At 46.1% G+C, this 25,585-nt stretch overlaps 9 non-coding genes and 2 pseudogenes across 9 annotated transcripts; all 11 read left to right on the forward strand.

Annotated features, from left to right (window-relative positions):
• Window positions 1–853: 853 nt before the first annotated feature.
• Window positions 854–1,044, forward strand: LOC141243813 (U2 spliceosomal RNA). The gene has a single exon (XR_012307834.1). It is a non-coding gene; the product is annotated as a U2 spliceosomal RNA (small nuclear RNA).
• Window positions 1,045–7,434: 6,390 nt separating this feature from the next.
• Window positions 7,435–7,625, forward strand: LOC141243752 (U2 spliceosomal RNA). The gene has a single exon (XR_012307799.1). It is a non-coding gene; the product is annotated as a U2 spliceosomal RNA (small nuclear RNA).
• Window positions 7,626–10,070: 2,445 nt separating this feature from the next.
• Window positions 10,071–10,263, forward strand: LOC141243758 (U2 spliceosomal RNA). Its single transcript, XR_012307804.1, has one exon. It is a non-coding gene; the product is annotated as a U2 spliceosomal RNA (small nuclear RNA).
• A 1,115-nt stretch (window positions 10,264–11,378) lies between these two features.
• LOC141243785 (U2 spliceosomal RNA) lies at window positions 11,379–11,470 on the forward strand (annotated as a pseudogene).
• A 792-nt stretch (window positions 11,471–12,262) lies between these two features.
• Window positions 12,263–12,448, forward strand: LOC141243754 (U2 spliceosomal RNA). Its single transcript, XR_012307800.1, has one exon. It is a non-coding gene; the product is annotated as a U2 spliceosomal RNA (small nuclear RNA).
• A 1,115-nt stretch (window positions 12,449–13,563) lies between these two features.
• Window positions 13,564–13,754, forward strand: LOC141243814 (U2 spliceosomal RNA). Its single transcript, XR_012307835.1, has one exon. It is a non-coding gene; the product is annotated as a U2 spliceosomal RNA (small nuclear RNA).
• A 1,115-nt stretch (window positions 13,755–14,869) lies between these two features.
• On the forward strand, window positions 14,870–15,060 carry LOC141243815 (U2 spliceosomal RNA). Its single transcript, XR_012307836.1, has one exon. It is a non-coding gene; the product is annotated as a U2 spliceosomal RNA (small nuclear RNA).
• Window positions 15,061–16,175: 1,115 nt separating this feature from the next.
• On the forward strand, window positions 16,176–16,248 carry LOC141243766 (U2 spliceosomal RNA; annotated as a pseudogene).
• A 5,569-nt stretch (window positions 16,249–21,817) lies between these two features.
• On the forward strand, window positions 21,818–22,011 carry LOC141243733 (U2 spliceosomal RNA). The gene has a single exon (XR_012307783.1). It is a non-coding gene; the product is annotated as a U2 spliceosomal RNA (small nuclear RNA).
• Window positions 22,012–23,126: 1,115 nt separating this feature from the next.
• LOC141243816 (U2 spliceosomal RNA) lies at window positions 23,127–23,317 on the forward strand. The gene has a single exon (XR_012307837.1). It is a non-coding gene; the product is annotated as a U2 spliceosomal RNA (small nuclear RNA).
• Window positions 23,318–24,432: 1,115 nt separating this feature from the next.
• LOC141243818 (U2 spliceosomal RNA) lies at window positions 24,433–24,623 on the forward strand. Its single transcript, XR_012307839.1, has one exon. It is a non-coding gene; the product is annotated as a U2 spliceosomal RNA (small nuclear RNA).
• Window positions 24,624–25,585: the final 962 nt, after the last annotated feature.

A 25,585-nucleotide genomic window follows, 5' to 3' on the forward strand; every position in this document is an offset into this window, starting at 1 on the left:
TAGGCAAGCATTTTGGAGCTTTCACCTAAATAACTACAGGTGGTGAGATAAGCTGCACAATATAATTGACCTTTCAGTATATTGTTGCACACACACCATCTATTTAGCAAATGCCCTTGTTATCAACAGCAGCCTTTTAAACTCACCTGAGCTAACAGGTATGTGCGCTGGTTACTCTGCTGCGCTTAAAATTTCTTTTTTGGTTTGCTACAATGCCTTTTCTGAAACGTTGTCTCCTTCTGCTGGAACACTGACTTCTTTCATTTAATGCCTGCAGACTATAAAAGGGAACCCAACCCAAAAAGTTTGGTTGATTAGTCTGTGGCATTCTGTTAAACTGTTGCTTATGGCGGTCTCTGTGAGCTTCTCAGCGACATTCAGCCAGCCAGGTATCCTGCCTGCAGTAGATGGAATGTGGCAATGGAACGCTGGCTGCGCGTGTCATAATAGGCTCTGAGCCTTTATATACCTGTGCACAGCAGCAGCCACCTTCAGTCTGCTGCTGGACAGCCAGCAGCAGCAGCAGCAGGAGAGGTATGTAATCAGGAGCCCTCCTGCTAAGGGTAGACAGCTGCTCGTTCCACCCCACCCCCCGCCTTAATTGGTTCTCCTCCCTTCCAACGGTGTTGAGGCGGGTGGGAACAGCAGGGGGTGAAGGTGCTGTGTTTAAAGAGGTGGAGTTATGCAGATCTAAAACGCGTGGATTGCAGCAGCAGCAAGCCGAAAAGTGCAGGCATGTAAGGGATCTAGAGGTTGACAACATGTCTTCTTAATGGGAGTCCAGGAGCTCATCTCCACAAATGGACTTTTCAGGATCCTTGGGTGGCTCCGTAGTTTGAAACCAATTCTGGTTATCGCTTCTCGGCCTTTTGGCTAAGATCAAGTGTAGTATCTGTTCTTATCAGTTTAATATCTGATACGTCCCCTATCTGGGGACCATATATTAAATGGATTTTTAGAACAGGGAGATGGAAAAAGAGCTTGCTCTGTCCACTCCACGCATTGACCTGGTATTGCAGTATCTCCAGGACCGGTGCACCCCTTCTTTAATGCAGTTTCTAAAATCAGAAAGAATTGAATTCAATGTTTTTTGTTCATTTTGCTTGTTTGTCGGATTTTGGGATGGACTCTTTGGCTTTGCTTTTCTTCTCCTCATTGGATTTTTCATGTTCAAAGTTGCAGAAGCCAGATTACAAGCTCATTTTGGTTCAACTTCAGCAACTGTGCATTGCATTGCCATGTAATGTGATGCAATGCTATCTTTCTAGCTCTCCCTTTTTACTTCCTTTTGGATAAACAGACATATTAGGCAAGCATTTTGGAGCTTTCACCTAAATAACTACAGGTGGTGAGATAAGCTGCACAATATAATTGACCTTTCAGTATATTGTTGCACACACACCATCTATTTAGCAAATGCCCTTGTTATCAACAGCAGCCTTTTAAACTCACCTGAGCTAACAGGTATGTGCGCTGGTTACTCTGCTGCGCTTAAAATTTCTTTTTTGGTTTGCTACAATGCCTTTTCTGAAACGTTGTCTCCTTCTGCTGGAACACTGACTTCTTTCATTTAATGCCTGCAGACTATAAAAGAGAACCCAACCCAAAAAGTTTGGTTGATTAGTCTGTGGCATTCTGTTAAACTGTTGCTTATGGCGGTCTCTGTGAGCTTCTCAGCGACATTCAGCCAGCCAGGTATCCTGCCTGCAGTAGATGGAATGTGGCAATGGAACGCTGGCTGCGCGTGTCATAATAGGCTCTGAGCCTTTATATACCTGTGCACAGCAGCAGCCACCTTCAGTCTGCTGCTGGACAGCCAGCAGCAGCAGCAGCAGGAGAGGTATGTAATCAGGAGCCCTCCTGCTAAGGGTAGACAGCTGCTCGTTCCACCCCACCCCCCGCCTTAATTGGTTCTCCTCCCTTCCAACGGTGTTGAGGCGGGTGGGAACAGCAGGGGGTGAAGGTGCTGTGTTTAAAGAGGTGGAGTTATGCAGATCTAAAACGCGTGGATTGCAGCAGCAGCAAGCCGAAAAGTGCAGGCATGTAAGGGATCTAGAGGTTGACAACATGTCTTCTTAACGGGAGTCCAGGAGCTCATCTCCACAAATGGACTTTTCAGGATCCTTGGGTGGCTCCGTAGTTTGAAACCAATTCTGGTTATCGCTTCTCGGCCTTTTGGCTAAGATCAAGTGCTTTATTGCAGGAGATTGTGGTTGAAGGGCACTCGGGTACCCCTCTCCTTGGCCTGGCAGGATCGTCCACTTTGGTGGACTTAGCTTGCTTGCTGCTATTAGGGAGAGGGCTTAGTCCCAGGGTAACGAGTTGCGATCCCCCAGCTTCCAGGTGTTTTTCGCTGCAAGAACACTGGGAGCGCAGATTGGAAGCGGCTGCAATTTGCAACCTTGTTGCGTTTTTCCATGGAGGTTGACCCTAACCTCGTGCCTCTTTATGCGAGGCTAAAAAACTCTATCCGAGTTCACTTCACGGCGGGTGGCTCGGATATGAGGAAATTAGGGTATGTAGTCCAGGACGTGCTCAGGAACCTTCTTGGCGTACAAAGGAATGAAATTCTCTCCATCCAGGATTATCCCAGAAGAGGTGACTATGACATCACATTCACCGGAGAAGGTATTTTTAGAGATGTACTAGAAAAGTTAAAAAAAGTTGAAAATAGTCCTGTTTTGAAAGGGATACAAATTGTTGAGCACGTCCTGGATGAGGTAAGACTGGTTATTGTAAAAATATTTTCGCCCTTTGTTTCTGCTCCAGAAGTAATGTCATTTCTAGCAATTTATTTTAAAAGTGTTAAATGTATTGGGAAGATATTAAACGAATATAACATATGGACATCTAAGTGGAAATTCCTTGTGAAGTGTACAAGAGATCCAAATACACCAGGTGGTATACGGCTCCCCCCTGCCCGTTTCAAAATTGGGCAAACAAATGGGGATTTCTTCTTTTCTGGGATGCCAGTATATTGCAGAAATTGTGGGCGCTATGGTCATTCAAAAGAAAACTGTCATGTATCATGTAGAAATTGTGCTAGTGAAGAACATGAGACAAAAGAATGCCCTAAGGAAAAGAAATGCAGTTTTTGCCAGACTCCAGGTCACTTTTATTTTTCTTGCCCTCACAGATTTCGGGAAGATGAGCAAAAGGGGAAGTCCAAGACATCCGACCAAGGACCAAAAGATCAGACCACCCCTCAGGAGGAGGAACAACAACCTGGAGCCTCTGGAGACAATAAGGGCGTACCAAATAGTGAAGTGTCTCCAGAGTCTATGACAGGTAAAATACCAAATCCCAAAAATTGGCTGCAGGACCTGCGGGAGTCCAAAAGGAGGGCTGAGAAGGAGCAGAAGGGCACTACTGGTAAGGTCAAAAGGGACCGGCAAAAGGCCGACACAGAAGCCCATGCCCAGTCTGGGTCTCCTAGTGCTGAGGGCGCTGAGTGGATAAAGGTGGGTCCTAAGAAAAAGAAAAAGGGTGGTTCGGAGGAGGCAGCAGGAGGTGAACAGATGGACACTTCTCCAGAAGGGGACGTGGACGCTGGACCCTCAGGGGTTTCGGTCTCCGCTGCTACAGGTGGGGACCGGGATCTTGCTGCCTCTGAAGAGTCAGAGGCTCTGCCTTGTGCGCAACCTCCTCCTATAGGACGACCTTCTACAGGTCAAACAGGGGCGGCGGAACCCCTCGGGGACCCACCTGATGAGGAACTGCATGGCCAGCCAATGGAGACCCAGCGGGTTCTGCCAGCCAGCCCTCCGAGCTATGCCAGTGTAGCGTCGGGTTTATATAAATGTGGTAATCTTTCCTCCTCCACGGAGACTCTCGTGACGATACTATCAGATGAGGAGGGAGGCGCAAGCCCAGTGGTCTGATCAGGTTCATCGGACAGGAAAATCCGTTGCTCTTAGTTACCTAAGTAAAATTTCTACATTTTCTAATGATGGCTGAACTGAAAGGTATTTCCCTCAACGTGAGAGGCATAAAATCTAACACGAGAAGAACTGCTCTTTTTAATTTTTTTACGTGTTTTACTGCATCTGTATTTTTTCTGCAAGAATGTAATATCCCACATGAAATGTCATATCAAAAATATAAAGATGAGTGGAAGTGTGGGCCATCTGTCTGGTCCGGATCGAATGCTGCAGGATCAGCGGGTGTAGCCATACTTTTTAAAGGGAACGTTTTAATTGATTTTATTCAGGAAATTTTACCAGGTCGTATTTTATTAGTAAAAGCTTTTATTGATGGTATTAGATGGCAGTTTTTAAATTTTTATGGATCCCCAGAGAAAAATGAAAGAGCCGAAATGCTTGATCTTTTACCATTATTTATTAATAACTCTGAACCTTTTATCTTAGCAGGGGATTTTAATTGTGTTTTAAAAGGTGAAAACCGGCGCTCCAGCTCTGTAAGCAGGAACTACGATAAAACCTCAGGTATGCTACATGATATAGTCAAAGATGCTAAATTGATAGACATATATAAAGAGTGTCATAGTGACAGCCCAGAGGACGCCGGTTTCACTTGGAGCAATGCTAATTGTAGCTCTAGGATTGATTTTATTTTTGGTTCAGATAAAACAATACCTGCCAAATGTGAAGTTTTAGCTAATATATTTTCAGACCATAAACTTTTATCCTTTACCATAAAAGTAAATGACAACAAAAAATGTGGTAAGAAAAGCTGGAAAATGAACGTATCCCTTTTAACCGACCCGCAGATTTTATCAGATTTTATTGAGTTTTATAGGAAATGTAGAAAAGGGAAAAAAACAAATGAGACTATGAGTGTATGGTGGGATAGAATGAAAGTAAAAATAAAAGACTTTTTTATTAAAAAGAGTATATGTAGAGCCAAAGAAAAATATGAAGAATATAGAATTTTAAATACCCGCCTACAAACATTATTTAAGCTCAGAGACAATGGGATAGATGTACAACTTGATATTTCAAACTTAAAAGAAGAGATTTCAAAATGGCTAGAACAAAAAGGAAAAGAGATAATTTTTCGTTCTAGAGTACAACATATAGAAGAAAATGAAAAGTGTTCCAGATATTTTTTTAGGAAAAATAAAAAAGAAAAAGTGATAATTGACCATATAGATGGTGAGAATAATATAAAAAATATGCTGGGTAAAGTTGAGGTTTTTTTTTCTAATCTTTTTAATGGAAAAAATATAGATAATAAATTAATGGATGATTCGCTGCAAGGACTAACAGCTGTTTTAGATCCCGCATCCCAAGAGTTTTTATCCCAAGTTTTAACGGAACAAGAAGTGTTAAAAACTATTAAAAGTTTTAAAACTGGAAAGGTCCCTGGTCCTGATGGCATCCCAATAGAATTTTATGTATGTTTTTATGATATTTTAAAAGATGATTTGTTTTATTTGTTTACTGAGGTTTTTAATAATAAGGTTTTATTAAATTCCTGGAAGAAAGGTGAAGTCTCCCTCCTATACAAAAAAGGTGATAAATCAAAATTAGAAAACTGGAGACCAATAACACTTTTAAATTGTGACTATAAAATAATGGCTAAAATTTGTGCAAATCGTCTAAAAGAAGTCATCAGCAAAGTTATTCATTCTAATCAAGTGTGTGGGGTGCCGGGGCGCAGTATATGGGACAATCTGAATTTAGTGAAAGACTGTATTGAGGATGTAAAAGACAGAAAGGGGAAAATGGCGATTTTATCTATTGATTTTGAAAAAGCATTTGACCGTGTCTCACACTTTTATCTTTTTAAAGTTTTAGAGAAAATGGGCATACCAGAAGGGTTTTTACTATCGCTTAAAGCATTTTACAAGGATTGTACAAGTAAGATTTTAGTGAATGGTTTTAAGACACAAGAGGTATTTTTACGGTCAGGGGTGAAACAGGGATGCCCTCTGTCCCCCCTACTGTTTATCTGTGCACTGGAACCAATGTTATGTGCAATACGCCAAAATAAACAGATATGCGGTGTCCCTCTGCCTGGAAGCGGTGGTTTGGAGGCCAAGGTTGTAGGCTACATGGATGACGTGGCGGTCTTGTGTACAGATGCACCATCACTTACGGCCACTCTCCATCAAGTGCAATCCTTTTGCCTAGCTTCTGGTTTTAAAATCAATTTTAATAAGTGTAACATTTTAAGTGTTGGGGGGATGATTTTACGTGATGTACCAATTAATGTCTCCGAATCCATTTCCATTTTAGGTATATCATTCACTGAAAATAATGATGGTTATAATAGTTGGGAAACAGTTACACAGAAAGTAAATACGAAAATATGTATGTGGAACATGAGGAGACTTACAATGGAGGGTAAAGTATTGGTTTTAAAGATGGTGATTTTACCTCTTTTATTGTATCTTAGCATGGTTTTCCCCCCGCCTGTTAATGTTTTAAAAAAGATAACCAAAACCTGTTTTACCTTCTTTTGGAACTCAAAAATGGAAAAGCTGAAAAGAGAAATCGTGATGAAATCAAAAGTAAAAGGTGGTAAAGATTTTCCAGATTTTAATAGGTTTCTTTTAATCCATCTGTTCGTTTACTGTTTTAATGCCCTTTTTAAGAATCACTATTGGTCCTTTTTTATGCGTTTTAATACAGGATTTTTTATGAGAAAGTTTGGATGGTATGAAGTTAATATATCTGTGCCCCATGCTTTTAATTTGTCGACGCATTATGAGATTTTAAGGAAAATAGTGTCCGATTTTAATTTAGGGACTAAGAAAATAGAGGAATTAAGAAATAGTAAGAAATTAATTAAAGAAATACGTAAAAGTGAGGAAATATGTAATGTTGACAGATATGATGATGACAAATCTATGTCTATCTGGAAAATGATTAACGTTTTTTATCTTTTTAATGAACAGAGAGATCTGGCTTGGAGTTGCATGCACCGCTGTCTTCCTTGCCGGGCATTCCAATACAGAAGAGGATTTGTGAGGTCTGCCATCTGCCCAAGAACCGGATGCCAAGACGAGGAAACGGTGGAACATCTATTATGGACATGTAATTTTGCAAAGGATTTCTGGAGAAGACTGCTCCCCCTACTGGAAAGGGTGGCAGACCTCAAGGACTTTACATATAAAACTGTGCTATACGGACTTATGGAATGCCCCACAATGGACCAGTACACAATGGCTTGGAAGACAGTGAACTGCGCCAAGTCATCTCTCTGGAAAGCGCGCAACATTGCTATTTTTAAACAAGATGTTTTATCAGTGAATGATGTTTTAAGTTTATGTTTATGTGAAATGTATACTTATTATTTAATTGACAAAAAGAAGAATGTACATATTTCCAAAAAATGGCTTGTTGACCAAAGGAACCTAATTATTTAAAATCTTTGTATTTTTTTGTTTTGTAAATTTCATTTGTCTTTTAACGTTTGGTATTTGTTTAATTATGCTTGTAATTTGTTAAAGTTTTAATAAACGGTTTTATCCCTCTGCAGGGGATAGCCAAATTAAAAAAAAAAAATCTGTTCTTATCAGTTTAATATCTGATACGTCCCCTATCTGGGGACCATATATTAAATGGATTTTTAGAACAGGGAGATGGAAAAAGAGCTTGCTCTGTCCACTCCACGCATTGACCTGGTATTGCAGTATCTCCAGGACCGGTGCACCCCTTCTTTAATGCAGTTTCTAAAATCAGAAAGAATTGAATTCAATGTTTTTTGTTCATTTTGCTTGTTTGTCGGATTTTGGGATGGACTCTTTGGCTTTGCTTTTCTTCTCCTCATTGGATTTTTCATGTTCAAAGTTGCAGAAGCCAGATTACAAGCTCATTTTGGTTCAACTTCAGCAACTGTGCATTGCATTGCCATGTAATGTGATGCAATGCTATCTTTCTAGCTCTCCCTTTTTACTTCCTTTTGGATAAACAGACATATTAGGCAAGCATTTTGGAGCTTTCACCTAAATAACTACAGGTGGTGAGATAAGCTGCACAATATAATTGACCTTTCAGTATATTGTTGCACACACACCATCTATTTAGCAAATGCCCTTGTTATCAACAGCAGCCTTTTAAACTCACCTGAGCTAACAGGTATGTGCGCTGGTTACTCTGCTGCGCTTAAAATTTCTTTTTTGGTTTGCTACAATGCCTTTTCTGAAACGTTGTCTCCTTCTGCTGGAACACTGACTTCTTTCATTTAATGCCTGCAGACTATAAAAGAGAACCCAACCCAAAAAGTTTGGTTGATTAGTCTGTGGCATTCTGTTAAACTGTTGCTTATGGCGGTCTCTGTGAGCTTCTCAGCGACATTCAGCCAGCCAGGTATCCTGCCTGCAGTAGATGGAATGTGGCAATGGAACGCTGGCTGCGCGTGTCATAATAGGCTCTGAGCCTTTATATACCTGTGCACAGCAGCAGCCACCTTCAGTCTGCTGCTGGACAGCCAGCAGCAGCAGCAGCAGGAGAGGTATGTAATCAGGAGCCCTCCTGCTAAGGGTAGACAGCTGCTCGTTCCACCCCACCCCCCGCCTTAATTGGTTCTCCTCCCTTCCAACGGTGTTGAGGCGGGTGGGAACAGCAGGGGGTGAAGGTGCTGTGTTTAAAGAGGTGGAGTTATGCAGATCTAAAACGCGTGGATTGCAGCAGCAGCAAGCCAAAAAGTGCAGGCATGTAAGGGATCTAGAGGTTGACAACATGTCTTCTTAACGGGAGTCCAGGAGCTCATCTCCACAAATGGACTTTTCAGGATCCTTGGGTGGCTCCGTAGTTTAAAACCAATTCTGGTTATCGCTTCTCGGCCTTTTGGCTAAGATCAAGTGCAGTGATCTAGCGGTTTCTGCCTTGGTCTTGGCTGGGAGGCGCTTGGGGTACCCGGCTCCTTGGCCTGGGGGGATCGCTACACTTATCGGTGGAGCTAAACCCCCCTGCTGCTATTAGGGAGTCGGATTAGTCCCTGGGCAACGAGAGGCGATCACCTTGTCACCACACATAGCTGTGGGGGGCAACTGTCGCCACACATAGCTGTGGTGGCAACATTTGGAGGATTAAAAGGAAAAAACGGAAGGAAAACGGATCGTTGAGATGGAGTTTTGGAAAAAGAAGAGATGCTTACGTTTTTTTGTGAAACGGGAGACGGAAGAAACTTTTTTGGAAGAAAAATGGATTCTGGAAATTTTGAGGAAATATGAAGTTTTGGAGAAGGATATCTACTGTATGCAAGAAATAAAGCAAGGTAAAGTTTGTGATGTGACTCTAGTTTCTGAGGAAAAGTGCATTCATTTTTTCAAAGGCTGGAGTGAAGAGGATTCTGGGAAAATTGGAGTAAGTGCATCATTCATGGGGAAACCGAAGAGTGTGATAATTTACATGGACAATCCGTTTGTGGAAATAGAGGAGATAATGGTTTTTTTGGAATCTAAATGTAAGATGGTAAAGTTTCAGAAATTATACAGGAACAAAGTTGGTATTTGGAACGGAAAGAGACGTTTTTTGGTGTGGACAACAGGAGAAGAAAATTTGCATAATGGGAGGATTATGGTAAACGGGAGTTCTGGGTATTGTTACATGGAAAGCAGCAAAGGAACTTTTGAAAAGAACTTTGGAGGACAAAAGGAAGATATTGGTGATAAAATGAAGAAGGAAGTTGATGCCATAATTATAGAGGAGAATAAGCAGGGAAAAGAAGTTGAAAGTTTAAAGGTGAAATTGAAGAAAAAGGTAACGGTACAGGAAAATTGTGGATCAAGGAAAGTATCTGGTGAAAAGAAAGAAGTAAAAGAGGAAAAGGGTAAAGTGTTGGAGAAGGTGGTGACTTTCAGAGATGATGAGGAAGAGTATGATAGGGAACAGATGCGGTTAGAGCATGAGGAGGAAGAAAAGAAGTTAAGGGGTTTTGTTGGGAGGAAAGTAAAAGAGAAAAAGGGGATATTTAGTTTGGGAAACCGGGTGAAGTAATGTCAGTGGTGATTTGTTTGGAAACTGTTGAAACTGCAAAGGAATTGTTATGTTTAACTTTATATATATTAATTCAAATGAAAAAATATAAATATAATATCTAAACACGATGATGGAACTAAAATCTTGAGTTTGGTGATATACGATTTAAGATTATAAAACTTAATTTCTGAGTGTTTGGAAAAAAAAAAAAAAAAAAAAATCTGTTCTTATCAGTTTAATATCTGATACGTCCCCTATCTGGGGACCATATATTAAATGGATTTTTAGAACAGGGAGATGGAAAAAGAGCTTGCTCTGTCCACTCCACGCATTGACCTGGTATTGCAGTATCTCCAGGACCGGTGCACCCCTTCTTTAATGCAGTTTCTAAAATCAGAAAGAATTGAATTCAATGTTTTTTGTTCATTTTGCTTGTTTGTCGGATTTTGGGATGGACTCTTTGGCTTTGCTTTTCTTCTCCTCATTGGATTTTTCATGTTCAAAGTTGCAGAAGCCAGATTACAAGCTCATTTTGGTTCAACTTCAGCAACTGTGCATTGCATTGCCATGTAATGTGATGCAATGCTATCTTTCTAGCTCTCCCTTTTTACTTCCTTTTGGATAAACAGACATATTAGGCAAGCATTTTGGAGCTTTCACCTAAATAACTACAGGTGGTGAGATAAGCTGCACAATATAATTGACCTTTCAGTATATTGTTGCACACACACCATCTATTTAGCAAATGCCCTTGTTATCAACAGCAGCCTTTTAAACTCACCTGAGCTAACAGGTATGTGCGCTGGTTACTCTGCTGCGCTTAAAATTTCTTTTTTGGTTTGCTACAATGCCTTTTCTGAAACGTTGTCTCCTTCTGCTGGAACACTGACTTCTTTCATTTAATGCCTGCAGACTATAAAAGAGAACCCAACCCAAAAAGTTTGGTTGATTAGTCTGTGGCATTCTGTTAAACTGTTGCTTATGGCGGTCTCTGTGAGCTTCTCAGCGACATTCAGCCAGCCAGGTATCCTGCCTGCAGTAGATGGAATGTGGCAATGGAACGCTGGCTGCGCGTGTCATAATAGGCTCTGAGCCTTTATATACCTGTGCACAGCAGCAGCCACCTTCAGTCTGCTGCTGGACAGCCAGCAGCAGCAGCAGCAGGAGAGGTATGTAATCAGGAGCCCTCCTGCTAAGGGTAGACAGCTGCTCGTTCCACCCCACCCCCCGCCTTAATTGGTTCTCCTCCCTTCCAACGGTGTTGAGGCGGGTGGGAACAGCAGGGGGTGAAGGTGCTGTGTTTAAAGAGGTGGAGTTATGCAGATCTAAAACGCGTGGATTGCAGCAGCAGCAAGCCGAAAAGTGCAGGCATGTAAGGGATCTAGAGGTTGACAACATGTCTTCTTAACGGGAGTCCAGGAGCTCATCTCCACAAATGGACTTTTCAGGATCCTTGGGTGGCTCCGTAGTTTGAAACCAATTCTGGTTATCGCTTCTCGGCCTTTTGGCTAAGATCAAGTGTAGTATCTTTCGAAAAGGCGGTTTTGGATGTTGGCCGCCCTAGTAGATTGATACATTATGCACACTGGGGTTTAGGCACTTGTTAGTACGCCAGTTGGCTAATATAGTCATCTGGTGGAAAGCATGGCCCCCCAGGATCGACGCCATTGGGCCGGGGAAGATCGAAAGCCCGAAGTGTGAAGTGCCCCAGGAGTGGTGACCCTGGGGTGCCTTAACTCACTGGGATTGGGAACCCCACTTGAGTTTATGGCACATTTGCACTAGCACTTCAATATTTCTTTCTTCACACACACCCTTATTCCGGGCCTTCTGGCCTTAGGATGGGGAATTTTTCAATTCCCGGTCGAAGGTCCGGGCAGTATTATACTGTGAAACCTTCACTATTTATTTAATTTTTTTTGTCACTGTGTGTCCACTTTTTCACGTGTGTCCACGTCCTTACTAGGATTTTGTCGGGATGCGGTTCCCTTACGGGTTCCTCTCTTGGCAGGTCTAGGGGGGGAGTGTGTGGCCATCAGGTTCCGCTCCCCCCTGAACCCCCCTGACTCTCCTCTTTCGGGAGGAGAGCATTGTTGTCTCCCCTCTTCCGGGAGGGGAGCACAGTCTTTGGCTCCCAGTGCCTTGCTCGGGTGAGAACTCGGGCAGGTATTGGGGGTAAGATTGGGTCGCCTCTGGCTCCGGCTGGAGGTGGCTATTTGTCCCTGTTCCTCGCTGTGGCCTTCTGGCTCGGAGGGACGGGGAATGGTTTGGGGGACCCTTCTCCTTTTGGAGAGGGTTTCAAGAAGACCAGCATCCTAGTGCACTTTTTTTGTGGCACTTGTCACTTTTTTAAGCGCACTCGGGTTTTGTACACGAATTCGGGCTTTCGATAAAAAAAAAAAAAATCTGTTCTTATCAGTTTAATATCTGATACGTCCCCTATCTGGGGACCATATATTAAATGGATTTTTAGAACAGGGAGATGGAAAAAGAGCTTGCTCTGTCCACTCCACGCATTGACCTGGTATTGCAGTATCTCCAGGACCGGTGCACCCCTTCTTTAATGCAGTTTCTAAAATCAGAAAGAATTGAATTCAATGTTTTTTGTTCATTTTGCTTGTTTGTCGGATTTTGGGATGGACTCTTTGGCTTTGCTTTTCTTCTCCTCATTGGATTTTTCATGTTCAAAGTTGCAGAAGCCAGATTACAAGCTCATTTTGGTTCAACTTCAGCAACTGTGCATTGCATTGCCATGTAATGTGATGCAATGCTATCTTTCTAGCTCTCCCTTTTTACTTCCTTTTGGATAAACCGACATATTAGGCAAGCATTTTGGAGCTTTCACCTAAATAACTACAGGTGGTGAGATAAGCTGCATAATATAATTGACCTTTCAGTATATTGTTGCACACACACCATCTATTTAGCAAATGCCCTTGTTATCAACAGCAGCCTTTTAAACTCACCTGAGCTAACAGGTATGTGCGCTGGTTACTCTGCTGCGCTTAAAATTTCTTTTTTGGTTTGCTACAATGCCTTTTCTGAAACGTTGTCTCCTTCTGCTGGAACACTGACTTCTTTCATTTAATGCCTGCAGACTATAAAAGAGAACCCAACCCAAAAAGTTTGGTTGATTAGTCTGTGGCATTCTGTTAAACTGTTGCTTATGGCGGTCTCTGTGAGCTTCTCAGCGACATTCAGCCAGCCAGGTATCCTGCCTGCAGTAGATGGAATGTGGCAATGGAACGCTGGCTGCGCGTGTCATAATAGGCTCTGAGCCTTTATATACCTGTGCACAGCAGCAGCCATCTTCAGTCTGCTGCTGGACAGCCAGCAGCAGCAGCAGCAGGAGAGGTATGTAATCAGGAGCCCTCCTGCTAAGGGTAGACAGCTGCTCGTTCCACCCCACCCCCCGCCTTAATTGGTTCTCCTCCCTTCCAACGGTGTTGAGGCGGGTGGGAACAGCAGGGGGTGAAGGTGCTGTGTTTAAAGAGGTGGAGTTATGCAGATCTAAAACGCGTGGATTGCAGCAGCAGCAAGCCGAAAAGTGCAGGCATGTAAGGGATCTAGAGGTTGACAACATGTCTTCTTAACGGGAGTCCAGGAGCTCATCTCCACAAATGGACTTTTCAGGATCCTTGGGTGGCTCCGTAGTTTGAAACCAATTCTGGTTATCGCTTCTCGGCCTTTTGGCTAAGATCAAGTGTAGTATCTGTTCTTATCAGTTTAATATCTGATACGTCCCCTATCTGGGGACCATATATTAAATGGATTTTTAGAACAGGGAGATGGAAAAAGAGCTTGCTCTGTCCACTCCACGCATTGACCTGGTATTGCAGTATCTCCAGGACCGGTGCACCCCTTCTTTAATGCAGTTTCTAAAATCAGAAAGAATTGAATTCAATGTTTTTTGTTCATTTTGCTTGTTTGTCGGATTTTGGGATGGACTCTTTGGCTTTGCTTTTCTTCTCCTCATTGGATTTTTCATGTTCAAAGTTGCAGAAGCCAGATTACAAGCTCATTTTGGTTCAACTTCAGCAACTGTGCATTGCATTGCCATGTAATGTGATGCAATGCTATCTTTCTAGCTCTCCCTTTTTACTTCCTTTTGGATAAACAGACATATTAGGCAAGCATTTTGGAGCTTTCACCTAAATAACTACAGGTGGTGAGATAAGCTGCACAATATAATTGACCTTTCAGTATATTTTTGCACACACACCATCTATTTAGCAAATGCCCTTGTTATCAACAGCAGCCTTTTAAACTCACCTGAGCTAACAGGTATGTGCGCTGGTTACTCTGCTGCGCTTAAAATTTCTTTTTTGGTTTGCTACAATGCCTTTTCTGAAACGTTGTCTCCTTCTGCTGGAACACTGACTTCTTTCATTTAATGCCTGCAGACTATAAAAGAGAACCCAACCCAAAAAGTTTGGTTGATTAGTCTGTGGCATTCTGTTAAACTGTTGCTTATGGCGGTCTCTGTGAGCTTCTCAGCGACATTCAGCCAGCCAGGTATCCTGCCTGCAGTAGATGGAATGTGGCAATGGAACGCTGGCTGCGCGTGTCATAATAGGCTCTGAGCCTTTATATACCTGTGCACAGCAGCAGCCACCTTCAGTCTGCTGCTGGACAGCCAGCAGCAGCAGCAGCAGGAGAGGTATGTAATCAGGAGCCCTCCTGCTAAGGGTAGACAGCTGCTCGTTCCACCCCACCCCCCGCCTTAATTGGTTCTCCTCCCTTCCAACGGTGTTGAGGCGGGTGGGAACAGCAGGGGGTGAAGGTGCTGTGTTTAAAGAGGTGGAGTTATGCAGATCTAAAACGCGTGGATTGCAGCAGCAGCAAGCCGAAAAGTGCAGGCATGTAAGGGATCTAGAGGTTGACAACATGTCTTCTTAACGGGAGTCCAGGAGCTCATCTCCACAAATGGACTTTTCAGGATCCTTGGGTGGCTCCGTAGTTTGAAACCAATTCTGGTTATCGCTTCTCGGCCTTTTGGCTAAGATCAAGTGTAGTATCTGTTCTTATCAGTTTAATATCTGATACGTCCCCTATCTGGGGACCATATATTAAATGGATTTTTAGAACAGGGAGATGGAAAAAGAGCTTGCTCTGTCCACTCCACGCATTGACCTGGTATTGCAGTATCTCCAGGACCGGTGCACCCCTTCTTTAATGCAGTTTCTAAAATCAGAAAGAATTGAATTCAATGTTTTTTGTTCATTTTGCTTGTTTGTCGGATTTTGGGATGGACTCTTTGGCTTTGCTTTTCTTCTCCTCATTGGATTTTTCATGTTCAAAGTTGCAGAAGCCAGATTACAAGCTCATTTTGGTTCAACTTCAGCAACTGTGCATTGCATTGCCATGTAATGTGATGCAATGCTATCTTTCTAGCTCTCCCTTTTTACTTCCTTTTGGATAAACAGACATATTAGGCAAGCATTTTGGAGCTTTCACCTAAATAACTACAGGTGGTGAGATAAGCTGCACAATATAATTGACCTTTCAGTATATTGTTGCACACACACCATCTATTTAGCAAATGCCCTTGTTATCAACAGCAGCCTTTTAAACTCACCTGAGCTAACAGGTATGTGCGCTGGTTACTCTGCTGCGCTTAAAATTTCTTTTTTGGTTTGCTACAATGCCTTTTCTGAAACGTTGTCTCCTTCTGCTGGAACACTGACTTCTTTCATTTAATGCCTGCAGACTATAAAAGAGAACCCAACCCAAAAAGTTTGGTTGATTAGTCTGTGGCATTCTGTTAAACTGTTGCTTATGGCGGTCTCTGTGAGCTTCTCAGCGACATTCAGCCAGCCAGGTATCCTGCCTGCAGTAGATGGAATGTGGCAATGGAACGCTGGCTGCGCGTGTCATAATAGGCTCTGAGCCTTTATATACCTGTGCACAGCAGCAGCCACCTTCAGTCTGCTGCTGGACAGCCAGCAGCAGCAGCAGCAGGAGAGGTATGTAATCAGGAGCCCTCCTGCTAAGGGTAGACAGCTGCTCGTTCCACCCCACCCCCCGCCTTAATTGGTTCTCCTCCCTTCCAACGGTGTTGAGGCGGGTGGGAACAGCAGGGGGTGAAGGTGCTGTGTTTAAAGAGGTGGAGTTATGCAGATCTAAAACGCGTGGATTGCAGCAGCAGCAAGCCGAAAAGTGCAGGCATGTAAGGGATCTAGAGGTTGACAACATGTCTTCTTAACGGGAGTCCAGGAGCTCATCTCCACAAATGGACTTTTCAGGATCCTTGGGTGGCTCCGTAGTTTGAAACCAATTCTGGTTATCGCTTCTCGGCCTTTTGGCTAAGATCAAGTGTAGTATCTGTTCTTTTAAGAACACAAGAGCTACAATCTACACTTGACGAGAGCGATCGAACTCGGAAGGAGAAGAGCTTCGGAGCCCAGCTGACATCAGAGAACGAAGGCGGATATCGGTGGGAGGAAGAAGCTCTAAAGAATCCAGAAGAAGACGAAGACTCGGAAAAGAATCGGGCTGTCCTGTGGAATCTTCGAGGAAGAAAATCATCGAGACAAAGACCTTTCGGGGAATTTGTCCAGAACGCGACGGGAGAAGAATCTGCATAGCTCCACCCATTCCGGGAAGAGTTCCAGATCCAGCTCCAAGAAGTAACTGCAGGAGGAAAGCCATGGCAAGCGCTGCGAGGAAGGCCGAAAAGAAGAGCCTGGAGCTGGGGACAGCCAGGAGGGCCCAGCCAGGAGCCGATTCTGACCCCAAGGACTCTGCCTCCACGACTGGCCAGCAGAAGGGACCCCAGAAGCCCCGCCACGAAGCTCCAGCCCTGGAGCCATGGATGCGGCAGACGGTGGCCCTGAAGCTGAAGGAAGTGGATGGGAGGGTGCCGGACATGTCCTCGGACGTGTTCTGCCAGAAGATGCTGCTGGATCGAGGCTTCTCCAGGTCGGACACCCTCAGCATCCAGACCTTCTTGACGGGGATCTTCTTCGTCACCTTCGCCACTGTGAACACCTGCAGGAGGTTCTGGGAAATGGTAAGCGCAAAAGGACCGGATAATTCTTTCTCTGCCTTTACAGGTAGCTGCCCTATCCAGAGGGATGAAAGGAGGATCACGGTCTCCATGCGCAACCCGCACACCCCAGGCCAAGACATCTGTACCTTCCTGAGACGCTTCTGTTTGGTTGTGAAGGAACCCTCTCACATCCTGAATGGACTCGGCTTCTGGACAGGTAAGTGGTCGGTGACCGTTAGACTTCACAGGGACCTGGCGTACTCAGACGGACTTCGGCACCTGCCCCCGACATTCTCCCTGGGCAACTCCTACGGCCTCATCTATTACCCGGACATGCCGCGGAACTGCAGGAGATGCGGCAAGAACGGCCACGAGATGAAGGACTGCAAGGAGGATGCCTGCAGGATTTGTCGAGTGACGGGACACAGCTCGAAGGACTGCCCGAAGAAGACGTCCTGCAACCTGTGTGGGCTGGCGGCTCATCTGTACAAGGATTGCCCCAGGCGTGAGAGATCCTGGGCATCGGTGGTTGCGACGACCCCAGCTACGGAGGACAAGGCCCCGACGACCAGGCCTGTGAAGGTCAAGGACGCGACGACCAAGGCCCCAGCGGCCAAGGCCGAGACGACCAAGGCCAAAGCGGTCAAGGAGTCGGTGGCCAAAGCCCCAGAGACGGTCCCAGCAGCTCCGAAGCAGAAGAAAAAGTCAAAGGAGGGTAAGAGTTCTGTCACCCCTCTCTCGATCCCTCCCCCTGCCACCCCCGTCCAATCCCCCCCCACCCCGGCCACCCCTGCTGAGGATTCCACTTCCTCTTCCTCCTTCCCCTACTCCTCAGCAGGTGTCCTTTCCCCTGCCCCGGCAGCCACTCTCCCTCCCCAGACCATGGTAGCGGTGGAATTAACCTTTCCTCCACCCGCCGCTATCTATTCCGAGGAGGATTTTCCCCTTCTTGTCTCCCCAGTTCCAACCCGGGGAAAGAGGAAGGTGGAGGACAGCCCTGCTACTGAATCCTCCAAAAAGAAGATTCTGGATTTCGTAGGCGAAAAGGAGGATACCCTCCCTGAGCCAGAAGAGATGGAGCACATGGTTGAGACCCTGGTGGCCGAGCCAGAAGAGGAGGAACTGGTGGTCGCCGAGATTGAGGCCGCGCTGCTTGACCAGATGGAGGAAGAGGGCCTGCTGGTGATCCCGTCACCAGCAGTCAACACCGACGAGGGACCACCCGACCGGAGTGGTAACTAAGGTGTATTGCCTGCGCTAACTTTTTCTTTTTTCCCTACATGATGGCTAATATTAACTTATTTTCCATTAATGTCAGGAGCATCAAGGACAAGTTCAGACGTCAGACTATTTATGCCTTCCTTACTTCCCAGTTGTGTGATGTTTATATGTTGCAGGAATGTTCCCTTCCCTCCTCTAGGTCCTTCAAACATCTGGCCAGGGAGTGGTCCCACGGTCCATCCTACTGGTCCGGTGGGGGTGACTGCAAGTCTGCGGGGGTCGCAATTCTGATCAGGGGGGGCGCATTCACGCTTGAGTCCGTCCAGGAGCTCATCTGCGGCAGGGCTCTTGTTGTAGATGGCAACTGGGCGGGAGAACCTGTCAGGTTCATCAACGTGTATGCGTCCCCACTGAAGAATGAGCGTTTGGAGCTTTTCCAGACCCTGCGGCTTCAGCTTGCCACCACCAGGACCTTAGTGATGGCCGGGGATTTCAACTGCCCCATCGAGGAGGACGGTCGTAGTTCTGGCACATCTGCCAAGTTGGACATCACGTCCAAGCTGCTCATCGAGATGGTAACCGAGGCCTCTCTTCAGGACGTGGTGGGCTCCATGGGGAGAGGCTCCACGAACTATTCGTGGAGCCGACCCGATGGCTCACTCCGCTCCAGGATTGACTTTGTGTTCACCTCTCGGGCAGTCAGGCAGAGTAGGCACTCGATGGTCTCCTGCTTCTTCTCCGACCACAGAGCCATTCACTTACAAGGTGTCCTCGGCGACGGTTTTCCGTCCGGCCCCGGCTCCTGGAAGCTGAATTGTGCTCTGCTGGCTCAGGATGAAGTCGTGGAGGAGCTGAGAGCAGCCTACGCAATGTGGCAGTCCTACAAGGGTAGCTTCCAAACAGTCTCTGATTGGTGGGAATATGTTAAACTTGAGTTTCGCTGTTTCTTTCAGGCCAAGGGTCGACAACAGGAGTGTGAGAAGAGGAGGGACTTCAGAGGGCTGCAGCGCGAGCTGCGGTCGCTGCAGGACCTTCTTCACTGCGGCTGGGACGTGAGGGAGGAGCTGGAGGAGACCAAGAAGAGCCTGAAAAGGCACTTTGAGGAGGAGTCCAAGCGAATCATCTTCCGTTCCAAAGTGGAGAATCTGGAGAAGGGTGAGAAATGTAACTCATTCTTTTTCAGGAAACTTCATGCCGGTCACACGCCCCTGAACGAGCTGCGAGACGAGAGCGGAAACATGCGACGTGGGAAGGAGGACGTGATGAGGGTCGTCAGCGACTTCTACAGCGAACTCTACTCCCACAAGACTACCGACCCCGACGCTGCTGATAAGTTCCTGTCAGGTATCACTAACCATCTTGATCCTGCAGGCACGGCAGCCTTGGACAAACCTCTGATGGTGGGCGAATTGCTCTCTGCCGCTAAATCCTTTAGGACCGGCAGGACCCCGGGCAGTGATGGTCTTCCAGCGGAGCTCTATGTAGCGCTGGGAGACCTCATCTGTCCGGACCTGTTGGACCTGTACGAGGAGATGGTGGTGGAGGGTAGAATGCCTCCATCTTTGAGGGAAGGAATGGTCACGATCCTGTACAAGCGGAAGGGAGAGAGGTGCGACCTGAGGAATTGGCGTCCCATCACTCTGCTCAACGTGGACTACAAGATCCTGGCCAAGACGATGGCGACACGACTTAAGACGGTCATCGGACGGATCATCCACCCGGACCAGACCTGCGGCATCCCTGGACGTCGCATCGCAGACAGCCTCGCTCTCGTGCGGGACACGGTCGAGTACATCAAGGTCCGCCGCGCACACGCGGCCCTGGTCTCCTTGGATCAGGAGAAGGCCTTCGACCGGGTTTCCCACGAGTTCATGGGCCGAGCTCTGCACCGGTTAGGTTTGGGTAACATGTTTTGTTCGTATGTCCGTCTGATGTATTTTGATATCCACAGCTCGGTGTTGGTGAACGGCTGGAAGACTGACCCCTTCCCTGTCCTCTCTGGGGTCAGACAAGGCTGCCCTCTATCACCTCTTCTTTTTGTTTGTGTTATAGAACTCTTCGCAGAGGCTATCCGGCAGAATGGAGAGATCAGAGGGATCACCGCACCGGGTCCGGGACGACACGAGGTCAAGTGCTCGCTCTACATGGACGACGTCACCGTCTTCTGCGCTGATCGTGGTTCAGTCGACGCCCTCGTCCAGACGTGTGAGAGGTTCGGCCGGGCTTCAGGGGCCAAAGTCAACTGCAGGAAGTCGGAAGCCATGCTCTTCGGGGATTGGCAGCCGGCCTCCTCCGCCCCCTTCCCCTTCAACATTCAACCGGATTTCCTCAAGGTGCTGGGAGTCTGGTTCGGGAAGGAAGGAGCAGCCCTCAAGTCCTGGCAAGAACGCTTGGCCAAGGTGAAGCAACGGATCGGACTCTGGAGCCTCAGACACCTCACTTGTGAGGGTAAGGCACTCGTCCTGCGTAATGAGGTACTGCCCGTCTTGCAGTACACGGCGCAGGCCTGGCCCCCACACGTCACTGTGTGCAGGGCCATTACCAGGACAGTGTTTCACTTTGTCTGGGGATCCAAGATGGACAGAGTCAGGCGGGCCGTCATGTACAAGGAGCCTCGCAAGGGTGGGAAGGGCGTTCCAGATATCCCCACCCTCCTGCGATCCTCTTTTGTGTGTGATTGTGTCCGCCAGACTTTGCAAGTCAAGAATGGCTCCGCGGGCAGGTCCATGTCTCGCTTCTTCCTGCTTCCACTTTGGAGGCGACTCGGCTGGGACAAGTGGGACAGCTCCTTCCCCTACAACTGGACGACGCCATGGTTCTACGGAGACGTCGTTCGATTTGTGGGGGAGCATCAACTGGAGGGACTCAAGCCCGACTTGTGGAAGCCCAAAACTATCCACAAGCTAATCAGAGCCAAGGATGACGTGGAGAACATCACAGGACTTCACCAGGACACGCTGGAGACTGTGTGGACAAATGTGTCGTCTGACAGGCTGACCAACGGGCACAAGGACTTGTCGTGGATGGCGATTCAGGGCGGACTGCCCGTCCGGTCATTCATGCATGCCCGGAACCTGTGCAAGACCCGGTACTGCCCAAGGTGCCCCTTCGTGGAGGAAACATCTTTGCACACTTTTTGGGACTGCGGATTTGCACAGCGCCTATTGACTGCACTTGAGGACGACCTGAGGAACTCTGTCCCCAGGGCGAGCCTATCGCACCATTCTGTGCTTTACGGACTCTTCCCTGGGATTCATACCGTCGGAGCCATCCAGGAGGCTTGGCGCCTTATGAACTGCTTCAAGGATGCCGTTTGGGTCGCCAGGAACCGGCTCATCTTGAGGAGGGAGAGGATGTCCATCCAGGACTGCCGCAGGCTGATCCACAGCCTGCTCAGAGACTATTCCATCATGGACGGTCCGGAGGACGAGGACGAGGACTAAACCCCTCCTCCCCCTCTCCCCTTATGTGTCTTGTCTTTCAATAAAGCTTCGGGCCTGTGATTTTCCCCTCCCCATCCCCTTTTTCCCAATCCCCATCCCTTATCACGGTTCGTCGTACTGTATTAATTGACATGCTTTTTCTTTCAGATTGAGTGTTTTGTGTAGCATAGGGGTGTGATGTGTCTAGTTAGTGCGTCGTATCCTCATGCTATGTAAATATGATGTAGAATTCTGTGTGTACTGGGCTGCGGCACTGTACACTGTCTGTTAACTTATTTTTTGTGCTAATAAAAGATATATTCAATCAAAAAAATCTGTTCTTATCAGTTTAATATCTGATACGTCCCCTATCTGGGGACCATATATTAAATGGATTTTTAGAACAGGGAGATGGAAAAAGAGCTTGCTCTGTCCACTCCACGCATTGACCTGGTATTGCAGTATCTCCAGGACCGGTGCACCCCTTCTTTAATGCAGTTTCTAAAATCAGAAAGAATTGAATTCAATGTTTTTTGTTCATTTTGCTTGTTTGTCGGATTTTGGGATGGACTCTTTGGCTTTGCTTTTCTTCTCCTCATTGGATTTTTCATGTTCAAAGTTGCAGAAGCCAGATTACAAGCTCATTTTGGTTCAACTTCAGCAACTGTGCATTGCATTGCCATGTAATGTTATGCAATGCTATCTTTCTAGCTCTCCCTTTTTACTTCCTTTTGGATAAACAGACATATTAGGCAAGCATTTTGGAGCTTTCACCTAAATAACTACAGGTGGTGAGATAAGCTGCACAATATAATTGACCTTTCAGTATATTGTTGCACACACACCATCTATTTAGCAAATGCCCTTGTTATCAACAGCAGCCTTTTAAACTCACCTGAGCTAACAGGTATGTGCGCTGGTTACTCTGCTGCGCTTAAAATTTCTTTTTTGGTTTGCTACAATGCCTTTTCTGAAACGTTGTCTCCTTCTGCTGGAACACTGACTTCTTTCATTTAATGCCTGCAGACTATAAAAGAGAACCCAACCCAAAAAGTTTGGTTGATTAGTCTGTGGCATTCTGTTAAACTGTTGCTTATGGCGGTCTCTGTGAGCTTCTCAGCGACATTCAGCCAGCCAGGTATCCTGCCTGCAGTAGATGGAATGTGGTAATGGAACGCTGGCTGCGCGTGTCATAATAGGCTCTGAGCCTTTATATACCTGTGCACAGCAGCAGCCACCTTCAGTCTGCTGCTGGACAGCCAGCAGCAGCAGCAGCAGGAGAGGTATGTAATCAGGAGCCCTCCTGCTAAGGGTAGACAGCTGCTCGTTCCACCCCACCCCCCGCCTTAATTGGTTCTCCTCCCTTCCAACCGTGTTGAGGCGGGTGGGAACAGCAGGGGGTGAAGGTGCTGTGTTTAAAGAGGTGGAGTTATGCAGATCTAAAACGCGTGGATTGCAGCAGCAGCAAGCCGAAAAGTGCAGGCATGTAAGGGATCTAGAGGTTGACAACATGTCTTCTTAACGGGAGTCCAGGAGCTCATCTCCACAAATGGACTTTTCAGGATCCTTGGGTGGCTCCGTAGTTTGAAACCAATTCTGGTTATCGCTTCTCGGCCTTTTGGCTAAGATCAAGTGTAGTATCTGTTCTTATCAGTTTAATATCTGATACGTCCCCTATCTGGGGACCATATATTAAATGGATTTTTAGAACAGGGAGATGGAAAAAGAGCTTGCTCTGTCCACTCCACGCATTGACCTGGTATTGCAGTATCTCCAGGACCGGTGCACCCCTTCTTTAATGCAGTTTCTAAAATCAGAAAGAATTGAATTCAATGTTTTTTGTTCATTTTGCTTGTTTGTCGGATTTTGGGATGGACTCTTTGGCTTTGCTTTTCTTCTCCTCATTGGATTTTTCATGTTCAAAGTTGCAGAAGCCAGATTACAAGCTCATTTTGGTTCAACTTCAGCAACTGTGCATTGCATTGCCATGTAATGTTATGCAATGCTATCTTTCTAGCTCTCCCTTTTTACTTCCTTTTGGATAAACAGACATATTAGGCAAGCATTTTGGAGCTTTCACCTAAATAACTACAGGTGGTGAGATAAGCTGCACAATATAATTGACCTTTCAGTATATTGTTGCACACACACCATCTATTTAGCAAATGCCCTTGTTATCAACAGCAGCCTTTTAAACTCACCTGAGCTAACAGGTATGTGCGCTGGTTACTCTGCTGCGCTTAAAATTTCTTTTTTGGTTTGCTACAATGCCTTTTCTGAAACGTTGTCTCCTTCTGCTGGAACACTGACTTCTTTCATTTAATGCCTGCAGACTATAAAAGAGAACCCAACCCAAAAAGTTTGGTTGATTAGTCTGTGGCATTCTGTTAAACTGTTGCTTATGGCGGTCTCTGTGAGCTTCTCAGCGACATTCAGCCAGCCAGGTATCCTGCCTGCAGTAGATGGAATGTGGTAATGGAACGCTGGCTGCGCGTGTCATAATAGGCTCTGAGCCTTTATATACCTGTGCACAGCAGCAGCCACCTTCAGTCTGCTGCTGGACAGCCAGCAGCAGCAGCAGCAGGAGAGGTATGTAATCAGGAGCCCTCCTGCTAAGGGTAGACAGCTGCTCGTTCCACCCCACCCCCCGCCTTAATTGGTTCTCCTCCCTTCCAACGGTGTTGAGGCGGGTGGGAACAGCAGGGGGTGAAGGTGCTGTGTTTAAAGAGGTGGAGTTATGCAGATCTAAAACGCGTGGATTGCAGCAGCAGCAAGCCGAAAAGTGCAGGCATGTAAGGGATCTAGAGGTTGACAACATGTCTTCTTAACGGGAGTCCAGGAGCTCATCTCCACAAATGGACTTTTCAGGATCCTTGGGTGGCTCCGTAGTTTGAAACCAATTCTGGTTATCGCTTCTCGGCCTTTTGGCTAAGATCAAGTGTAGTATCTGTTCTTATCAGTTTAATATCTGATACGTCCCCTATCTGGGGACCATATATTAAATGGATTTTTAGAACAGGGAGATGGAAAAAGAGCTTGCTCTGTCCACTCCACGCATTGACCTGGTATTGCAGTATCTCCAGGACCGGTGCACCCCTTCTTTAATGCAGTTTCTAAAATCAGAAAGAATTGAATTCAATGTTTTTTGTTCATTTTGCTTGTTTGTCGGATTTTGGGATGGACTCTTTGGCTTTGCTTTTCTTCTCCTCATTGGATTTTTCATGTTCAAAGTTGCAGAAGCCAGATTACAAGCTCATTTTGGTTCAACTTCAGCAACTGTGCATTGCATTGCCATGTAATGTGATGCAATGCTATCTTTCTAGCTCTCCCTTTTTACTTCCTTTTGGATAAACAGACATATTAGGCAAGCATTTTGGAGCTTTCACCTAAATAACTACAGGTGGTGAGATAAGCTGCACAATATAATTGACCGTTCAGTATATTGTTGCACACACACCATCTATTTAGCAAATGCCCTTGTTATCAACAGCAGCCTTTTAAACTCACCTGAGCTAACAGGTATGTGCGCTGGTTACTCTGCTGCGCTTAAAATTTCTTTTTTGGTTTGCTACAATGCCTTTTCTGAAACGTTGTCTCCTTCTGCTGGAACACTGACTTCTTTCATTTAATGCCTGCAGACTATAAAAGAGAACCCAACCCAAAAAGTTTGGTTGATTAGTCTGTGGCATTCTGTTAAACTGTTGCTTATGGCGGTCTCTGTGAGCTTCTCAGCGACATTCAGCCAGCCAGGTATCCTGCCTGCAGTAGATGGAATGTGGCAATGGAACGCTGGCTGCGCGTGTCATAATAGGCTCTGAGCCTTTATATACCTGTGCACAGCAGCAGCCACCTTCAGTCTGCTGCTGGACAGCCAGCAGCAGCAGCAGCAGGAGAGGTATGTAATCAGGAGCCCTCCTGCTAAGGGTAGACAGCTGCTCGTTCCACCCCACCCCCCGCCTTAATTGGTTCTCCTCCCTTCCAACGGTGTTGAGGCGGGTGGGAACAGCAGGGGGTGAAGGTGCTGTGTTTAAAGAGGTGGAGTTATGCAGATCTAAAACGCG

The sequence above is a fragment of the Phyllobates terribilis genome, unplaced genomic scaffold (genome assembly GCF_046119375.1).
Source record: "Phyllobates terribilis strain yellow unplaced genomic scaffold, ASM4611937v1 Scaffold_1268__1_contigs__length_339053, whole genome shotgun sequence".
NCBI classification, from domain to species: domain Eukaryota; kingdom Metazoa; phylum Chordata; class Amphibia; order Anura; family Dendrobatidae; genus Phyllobates; species Phyllobates terribilis.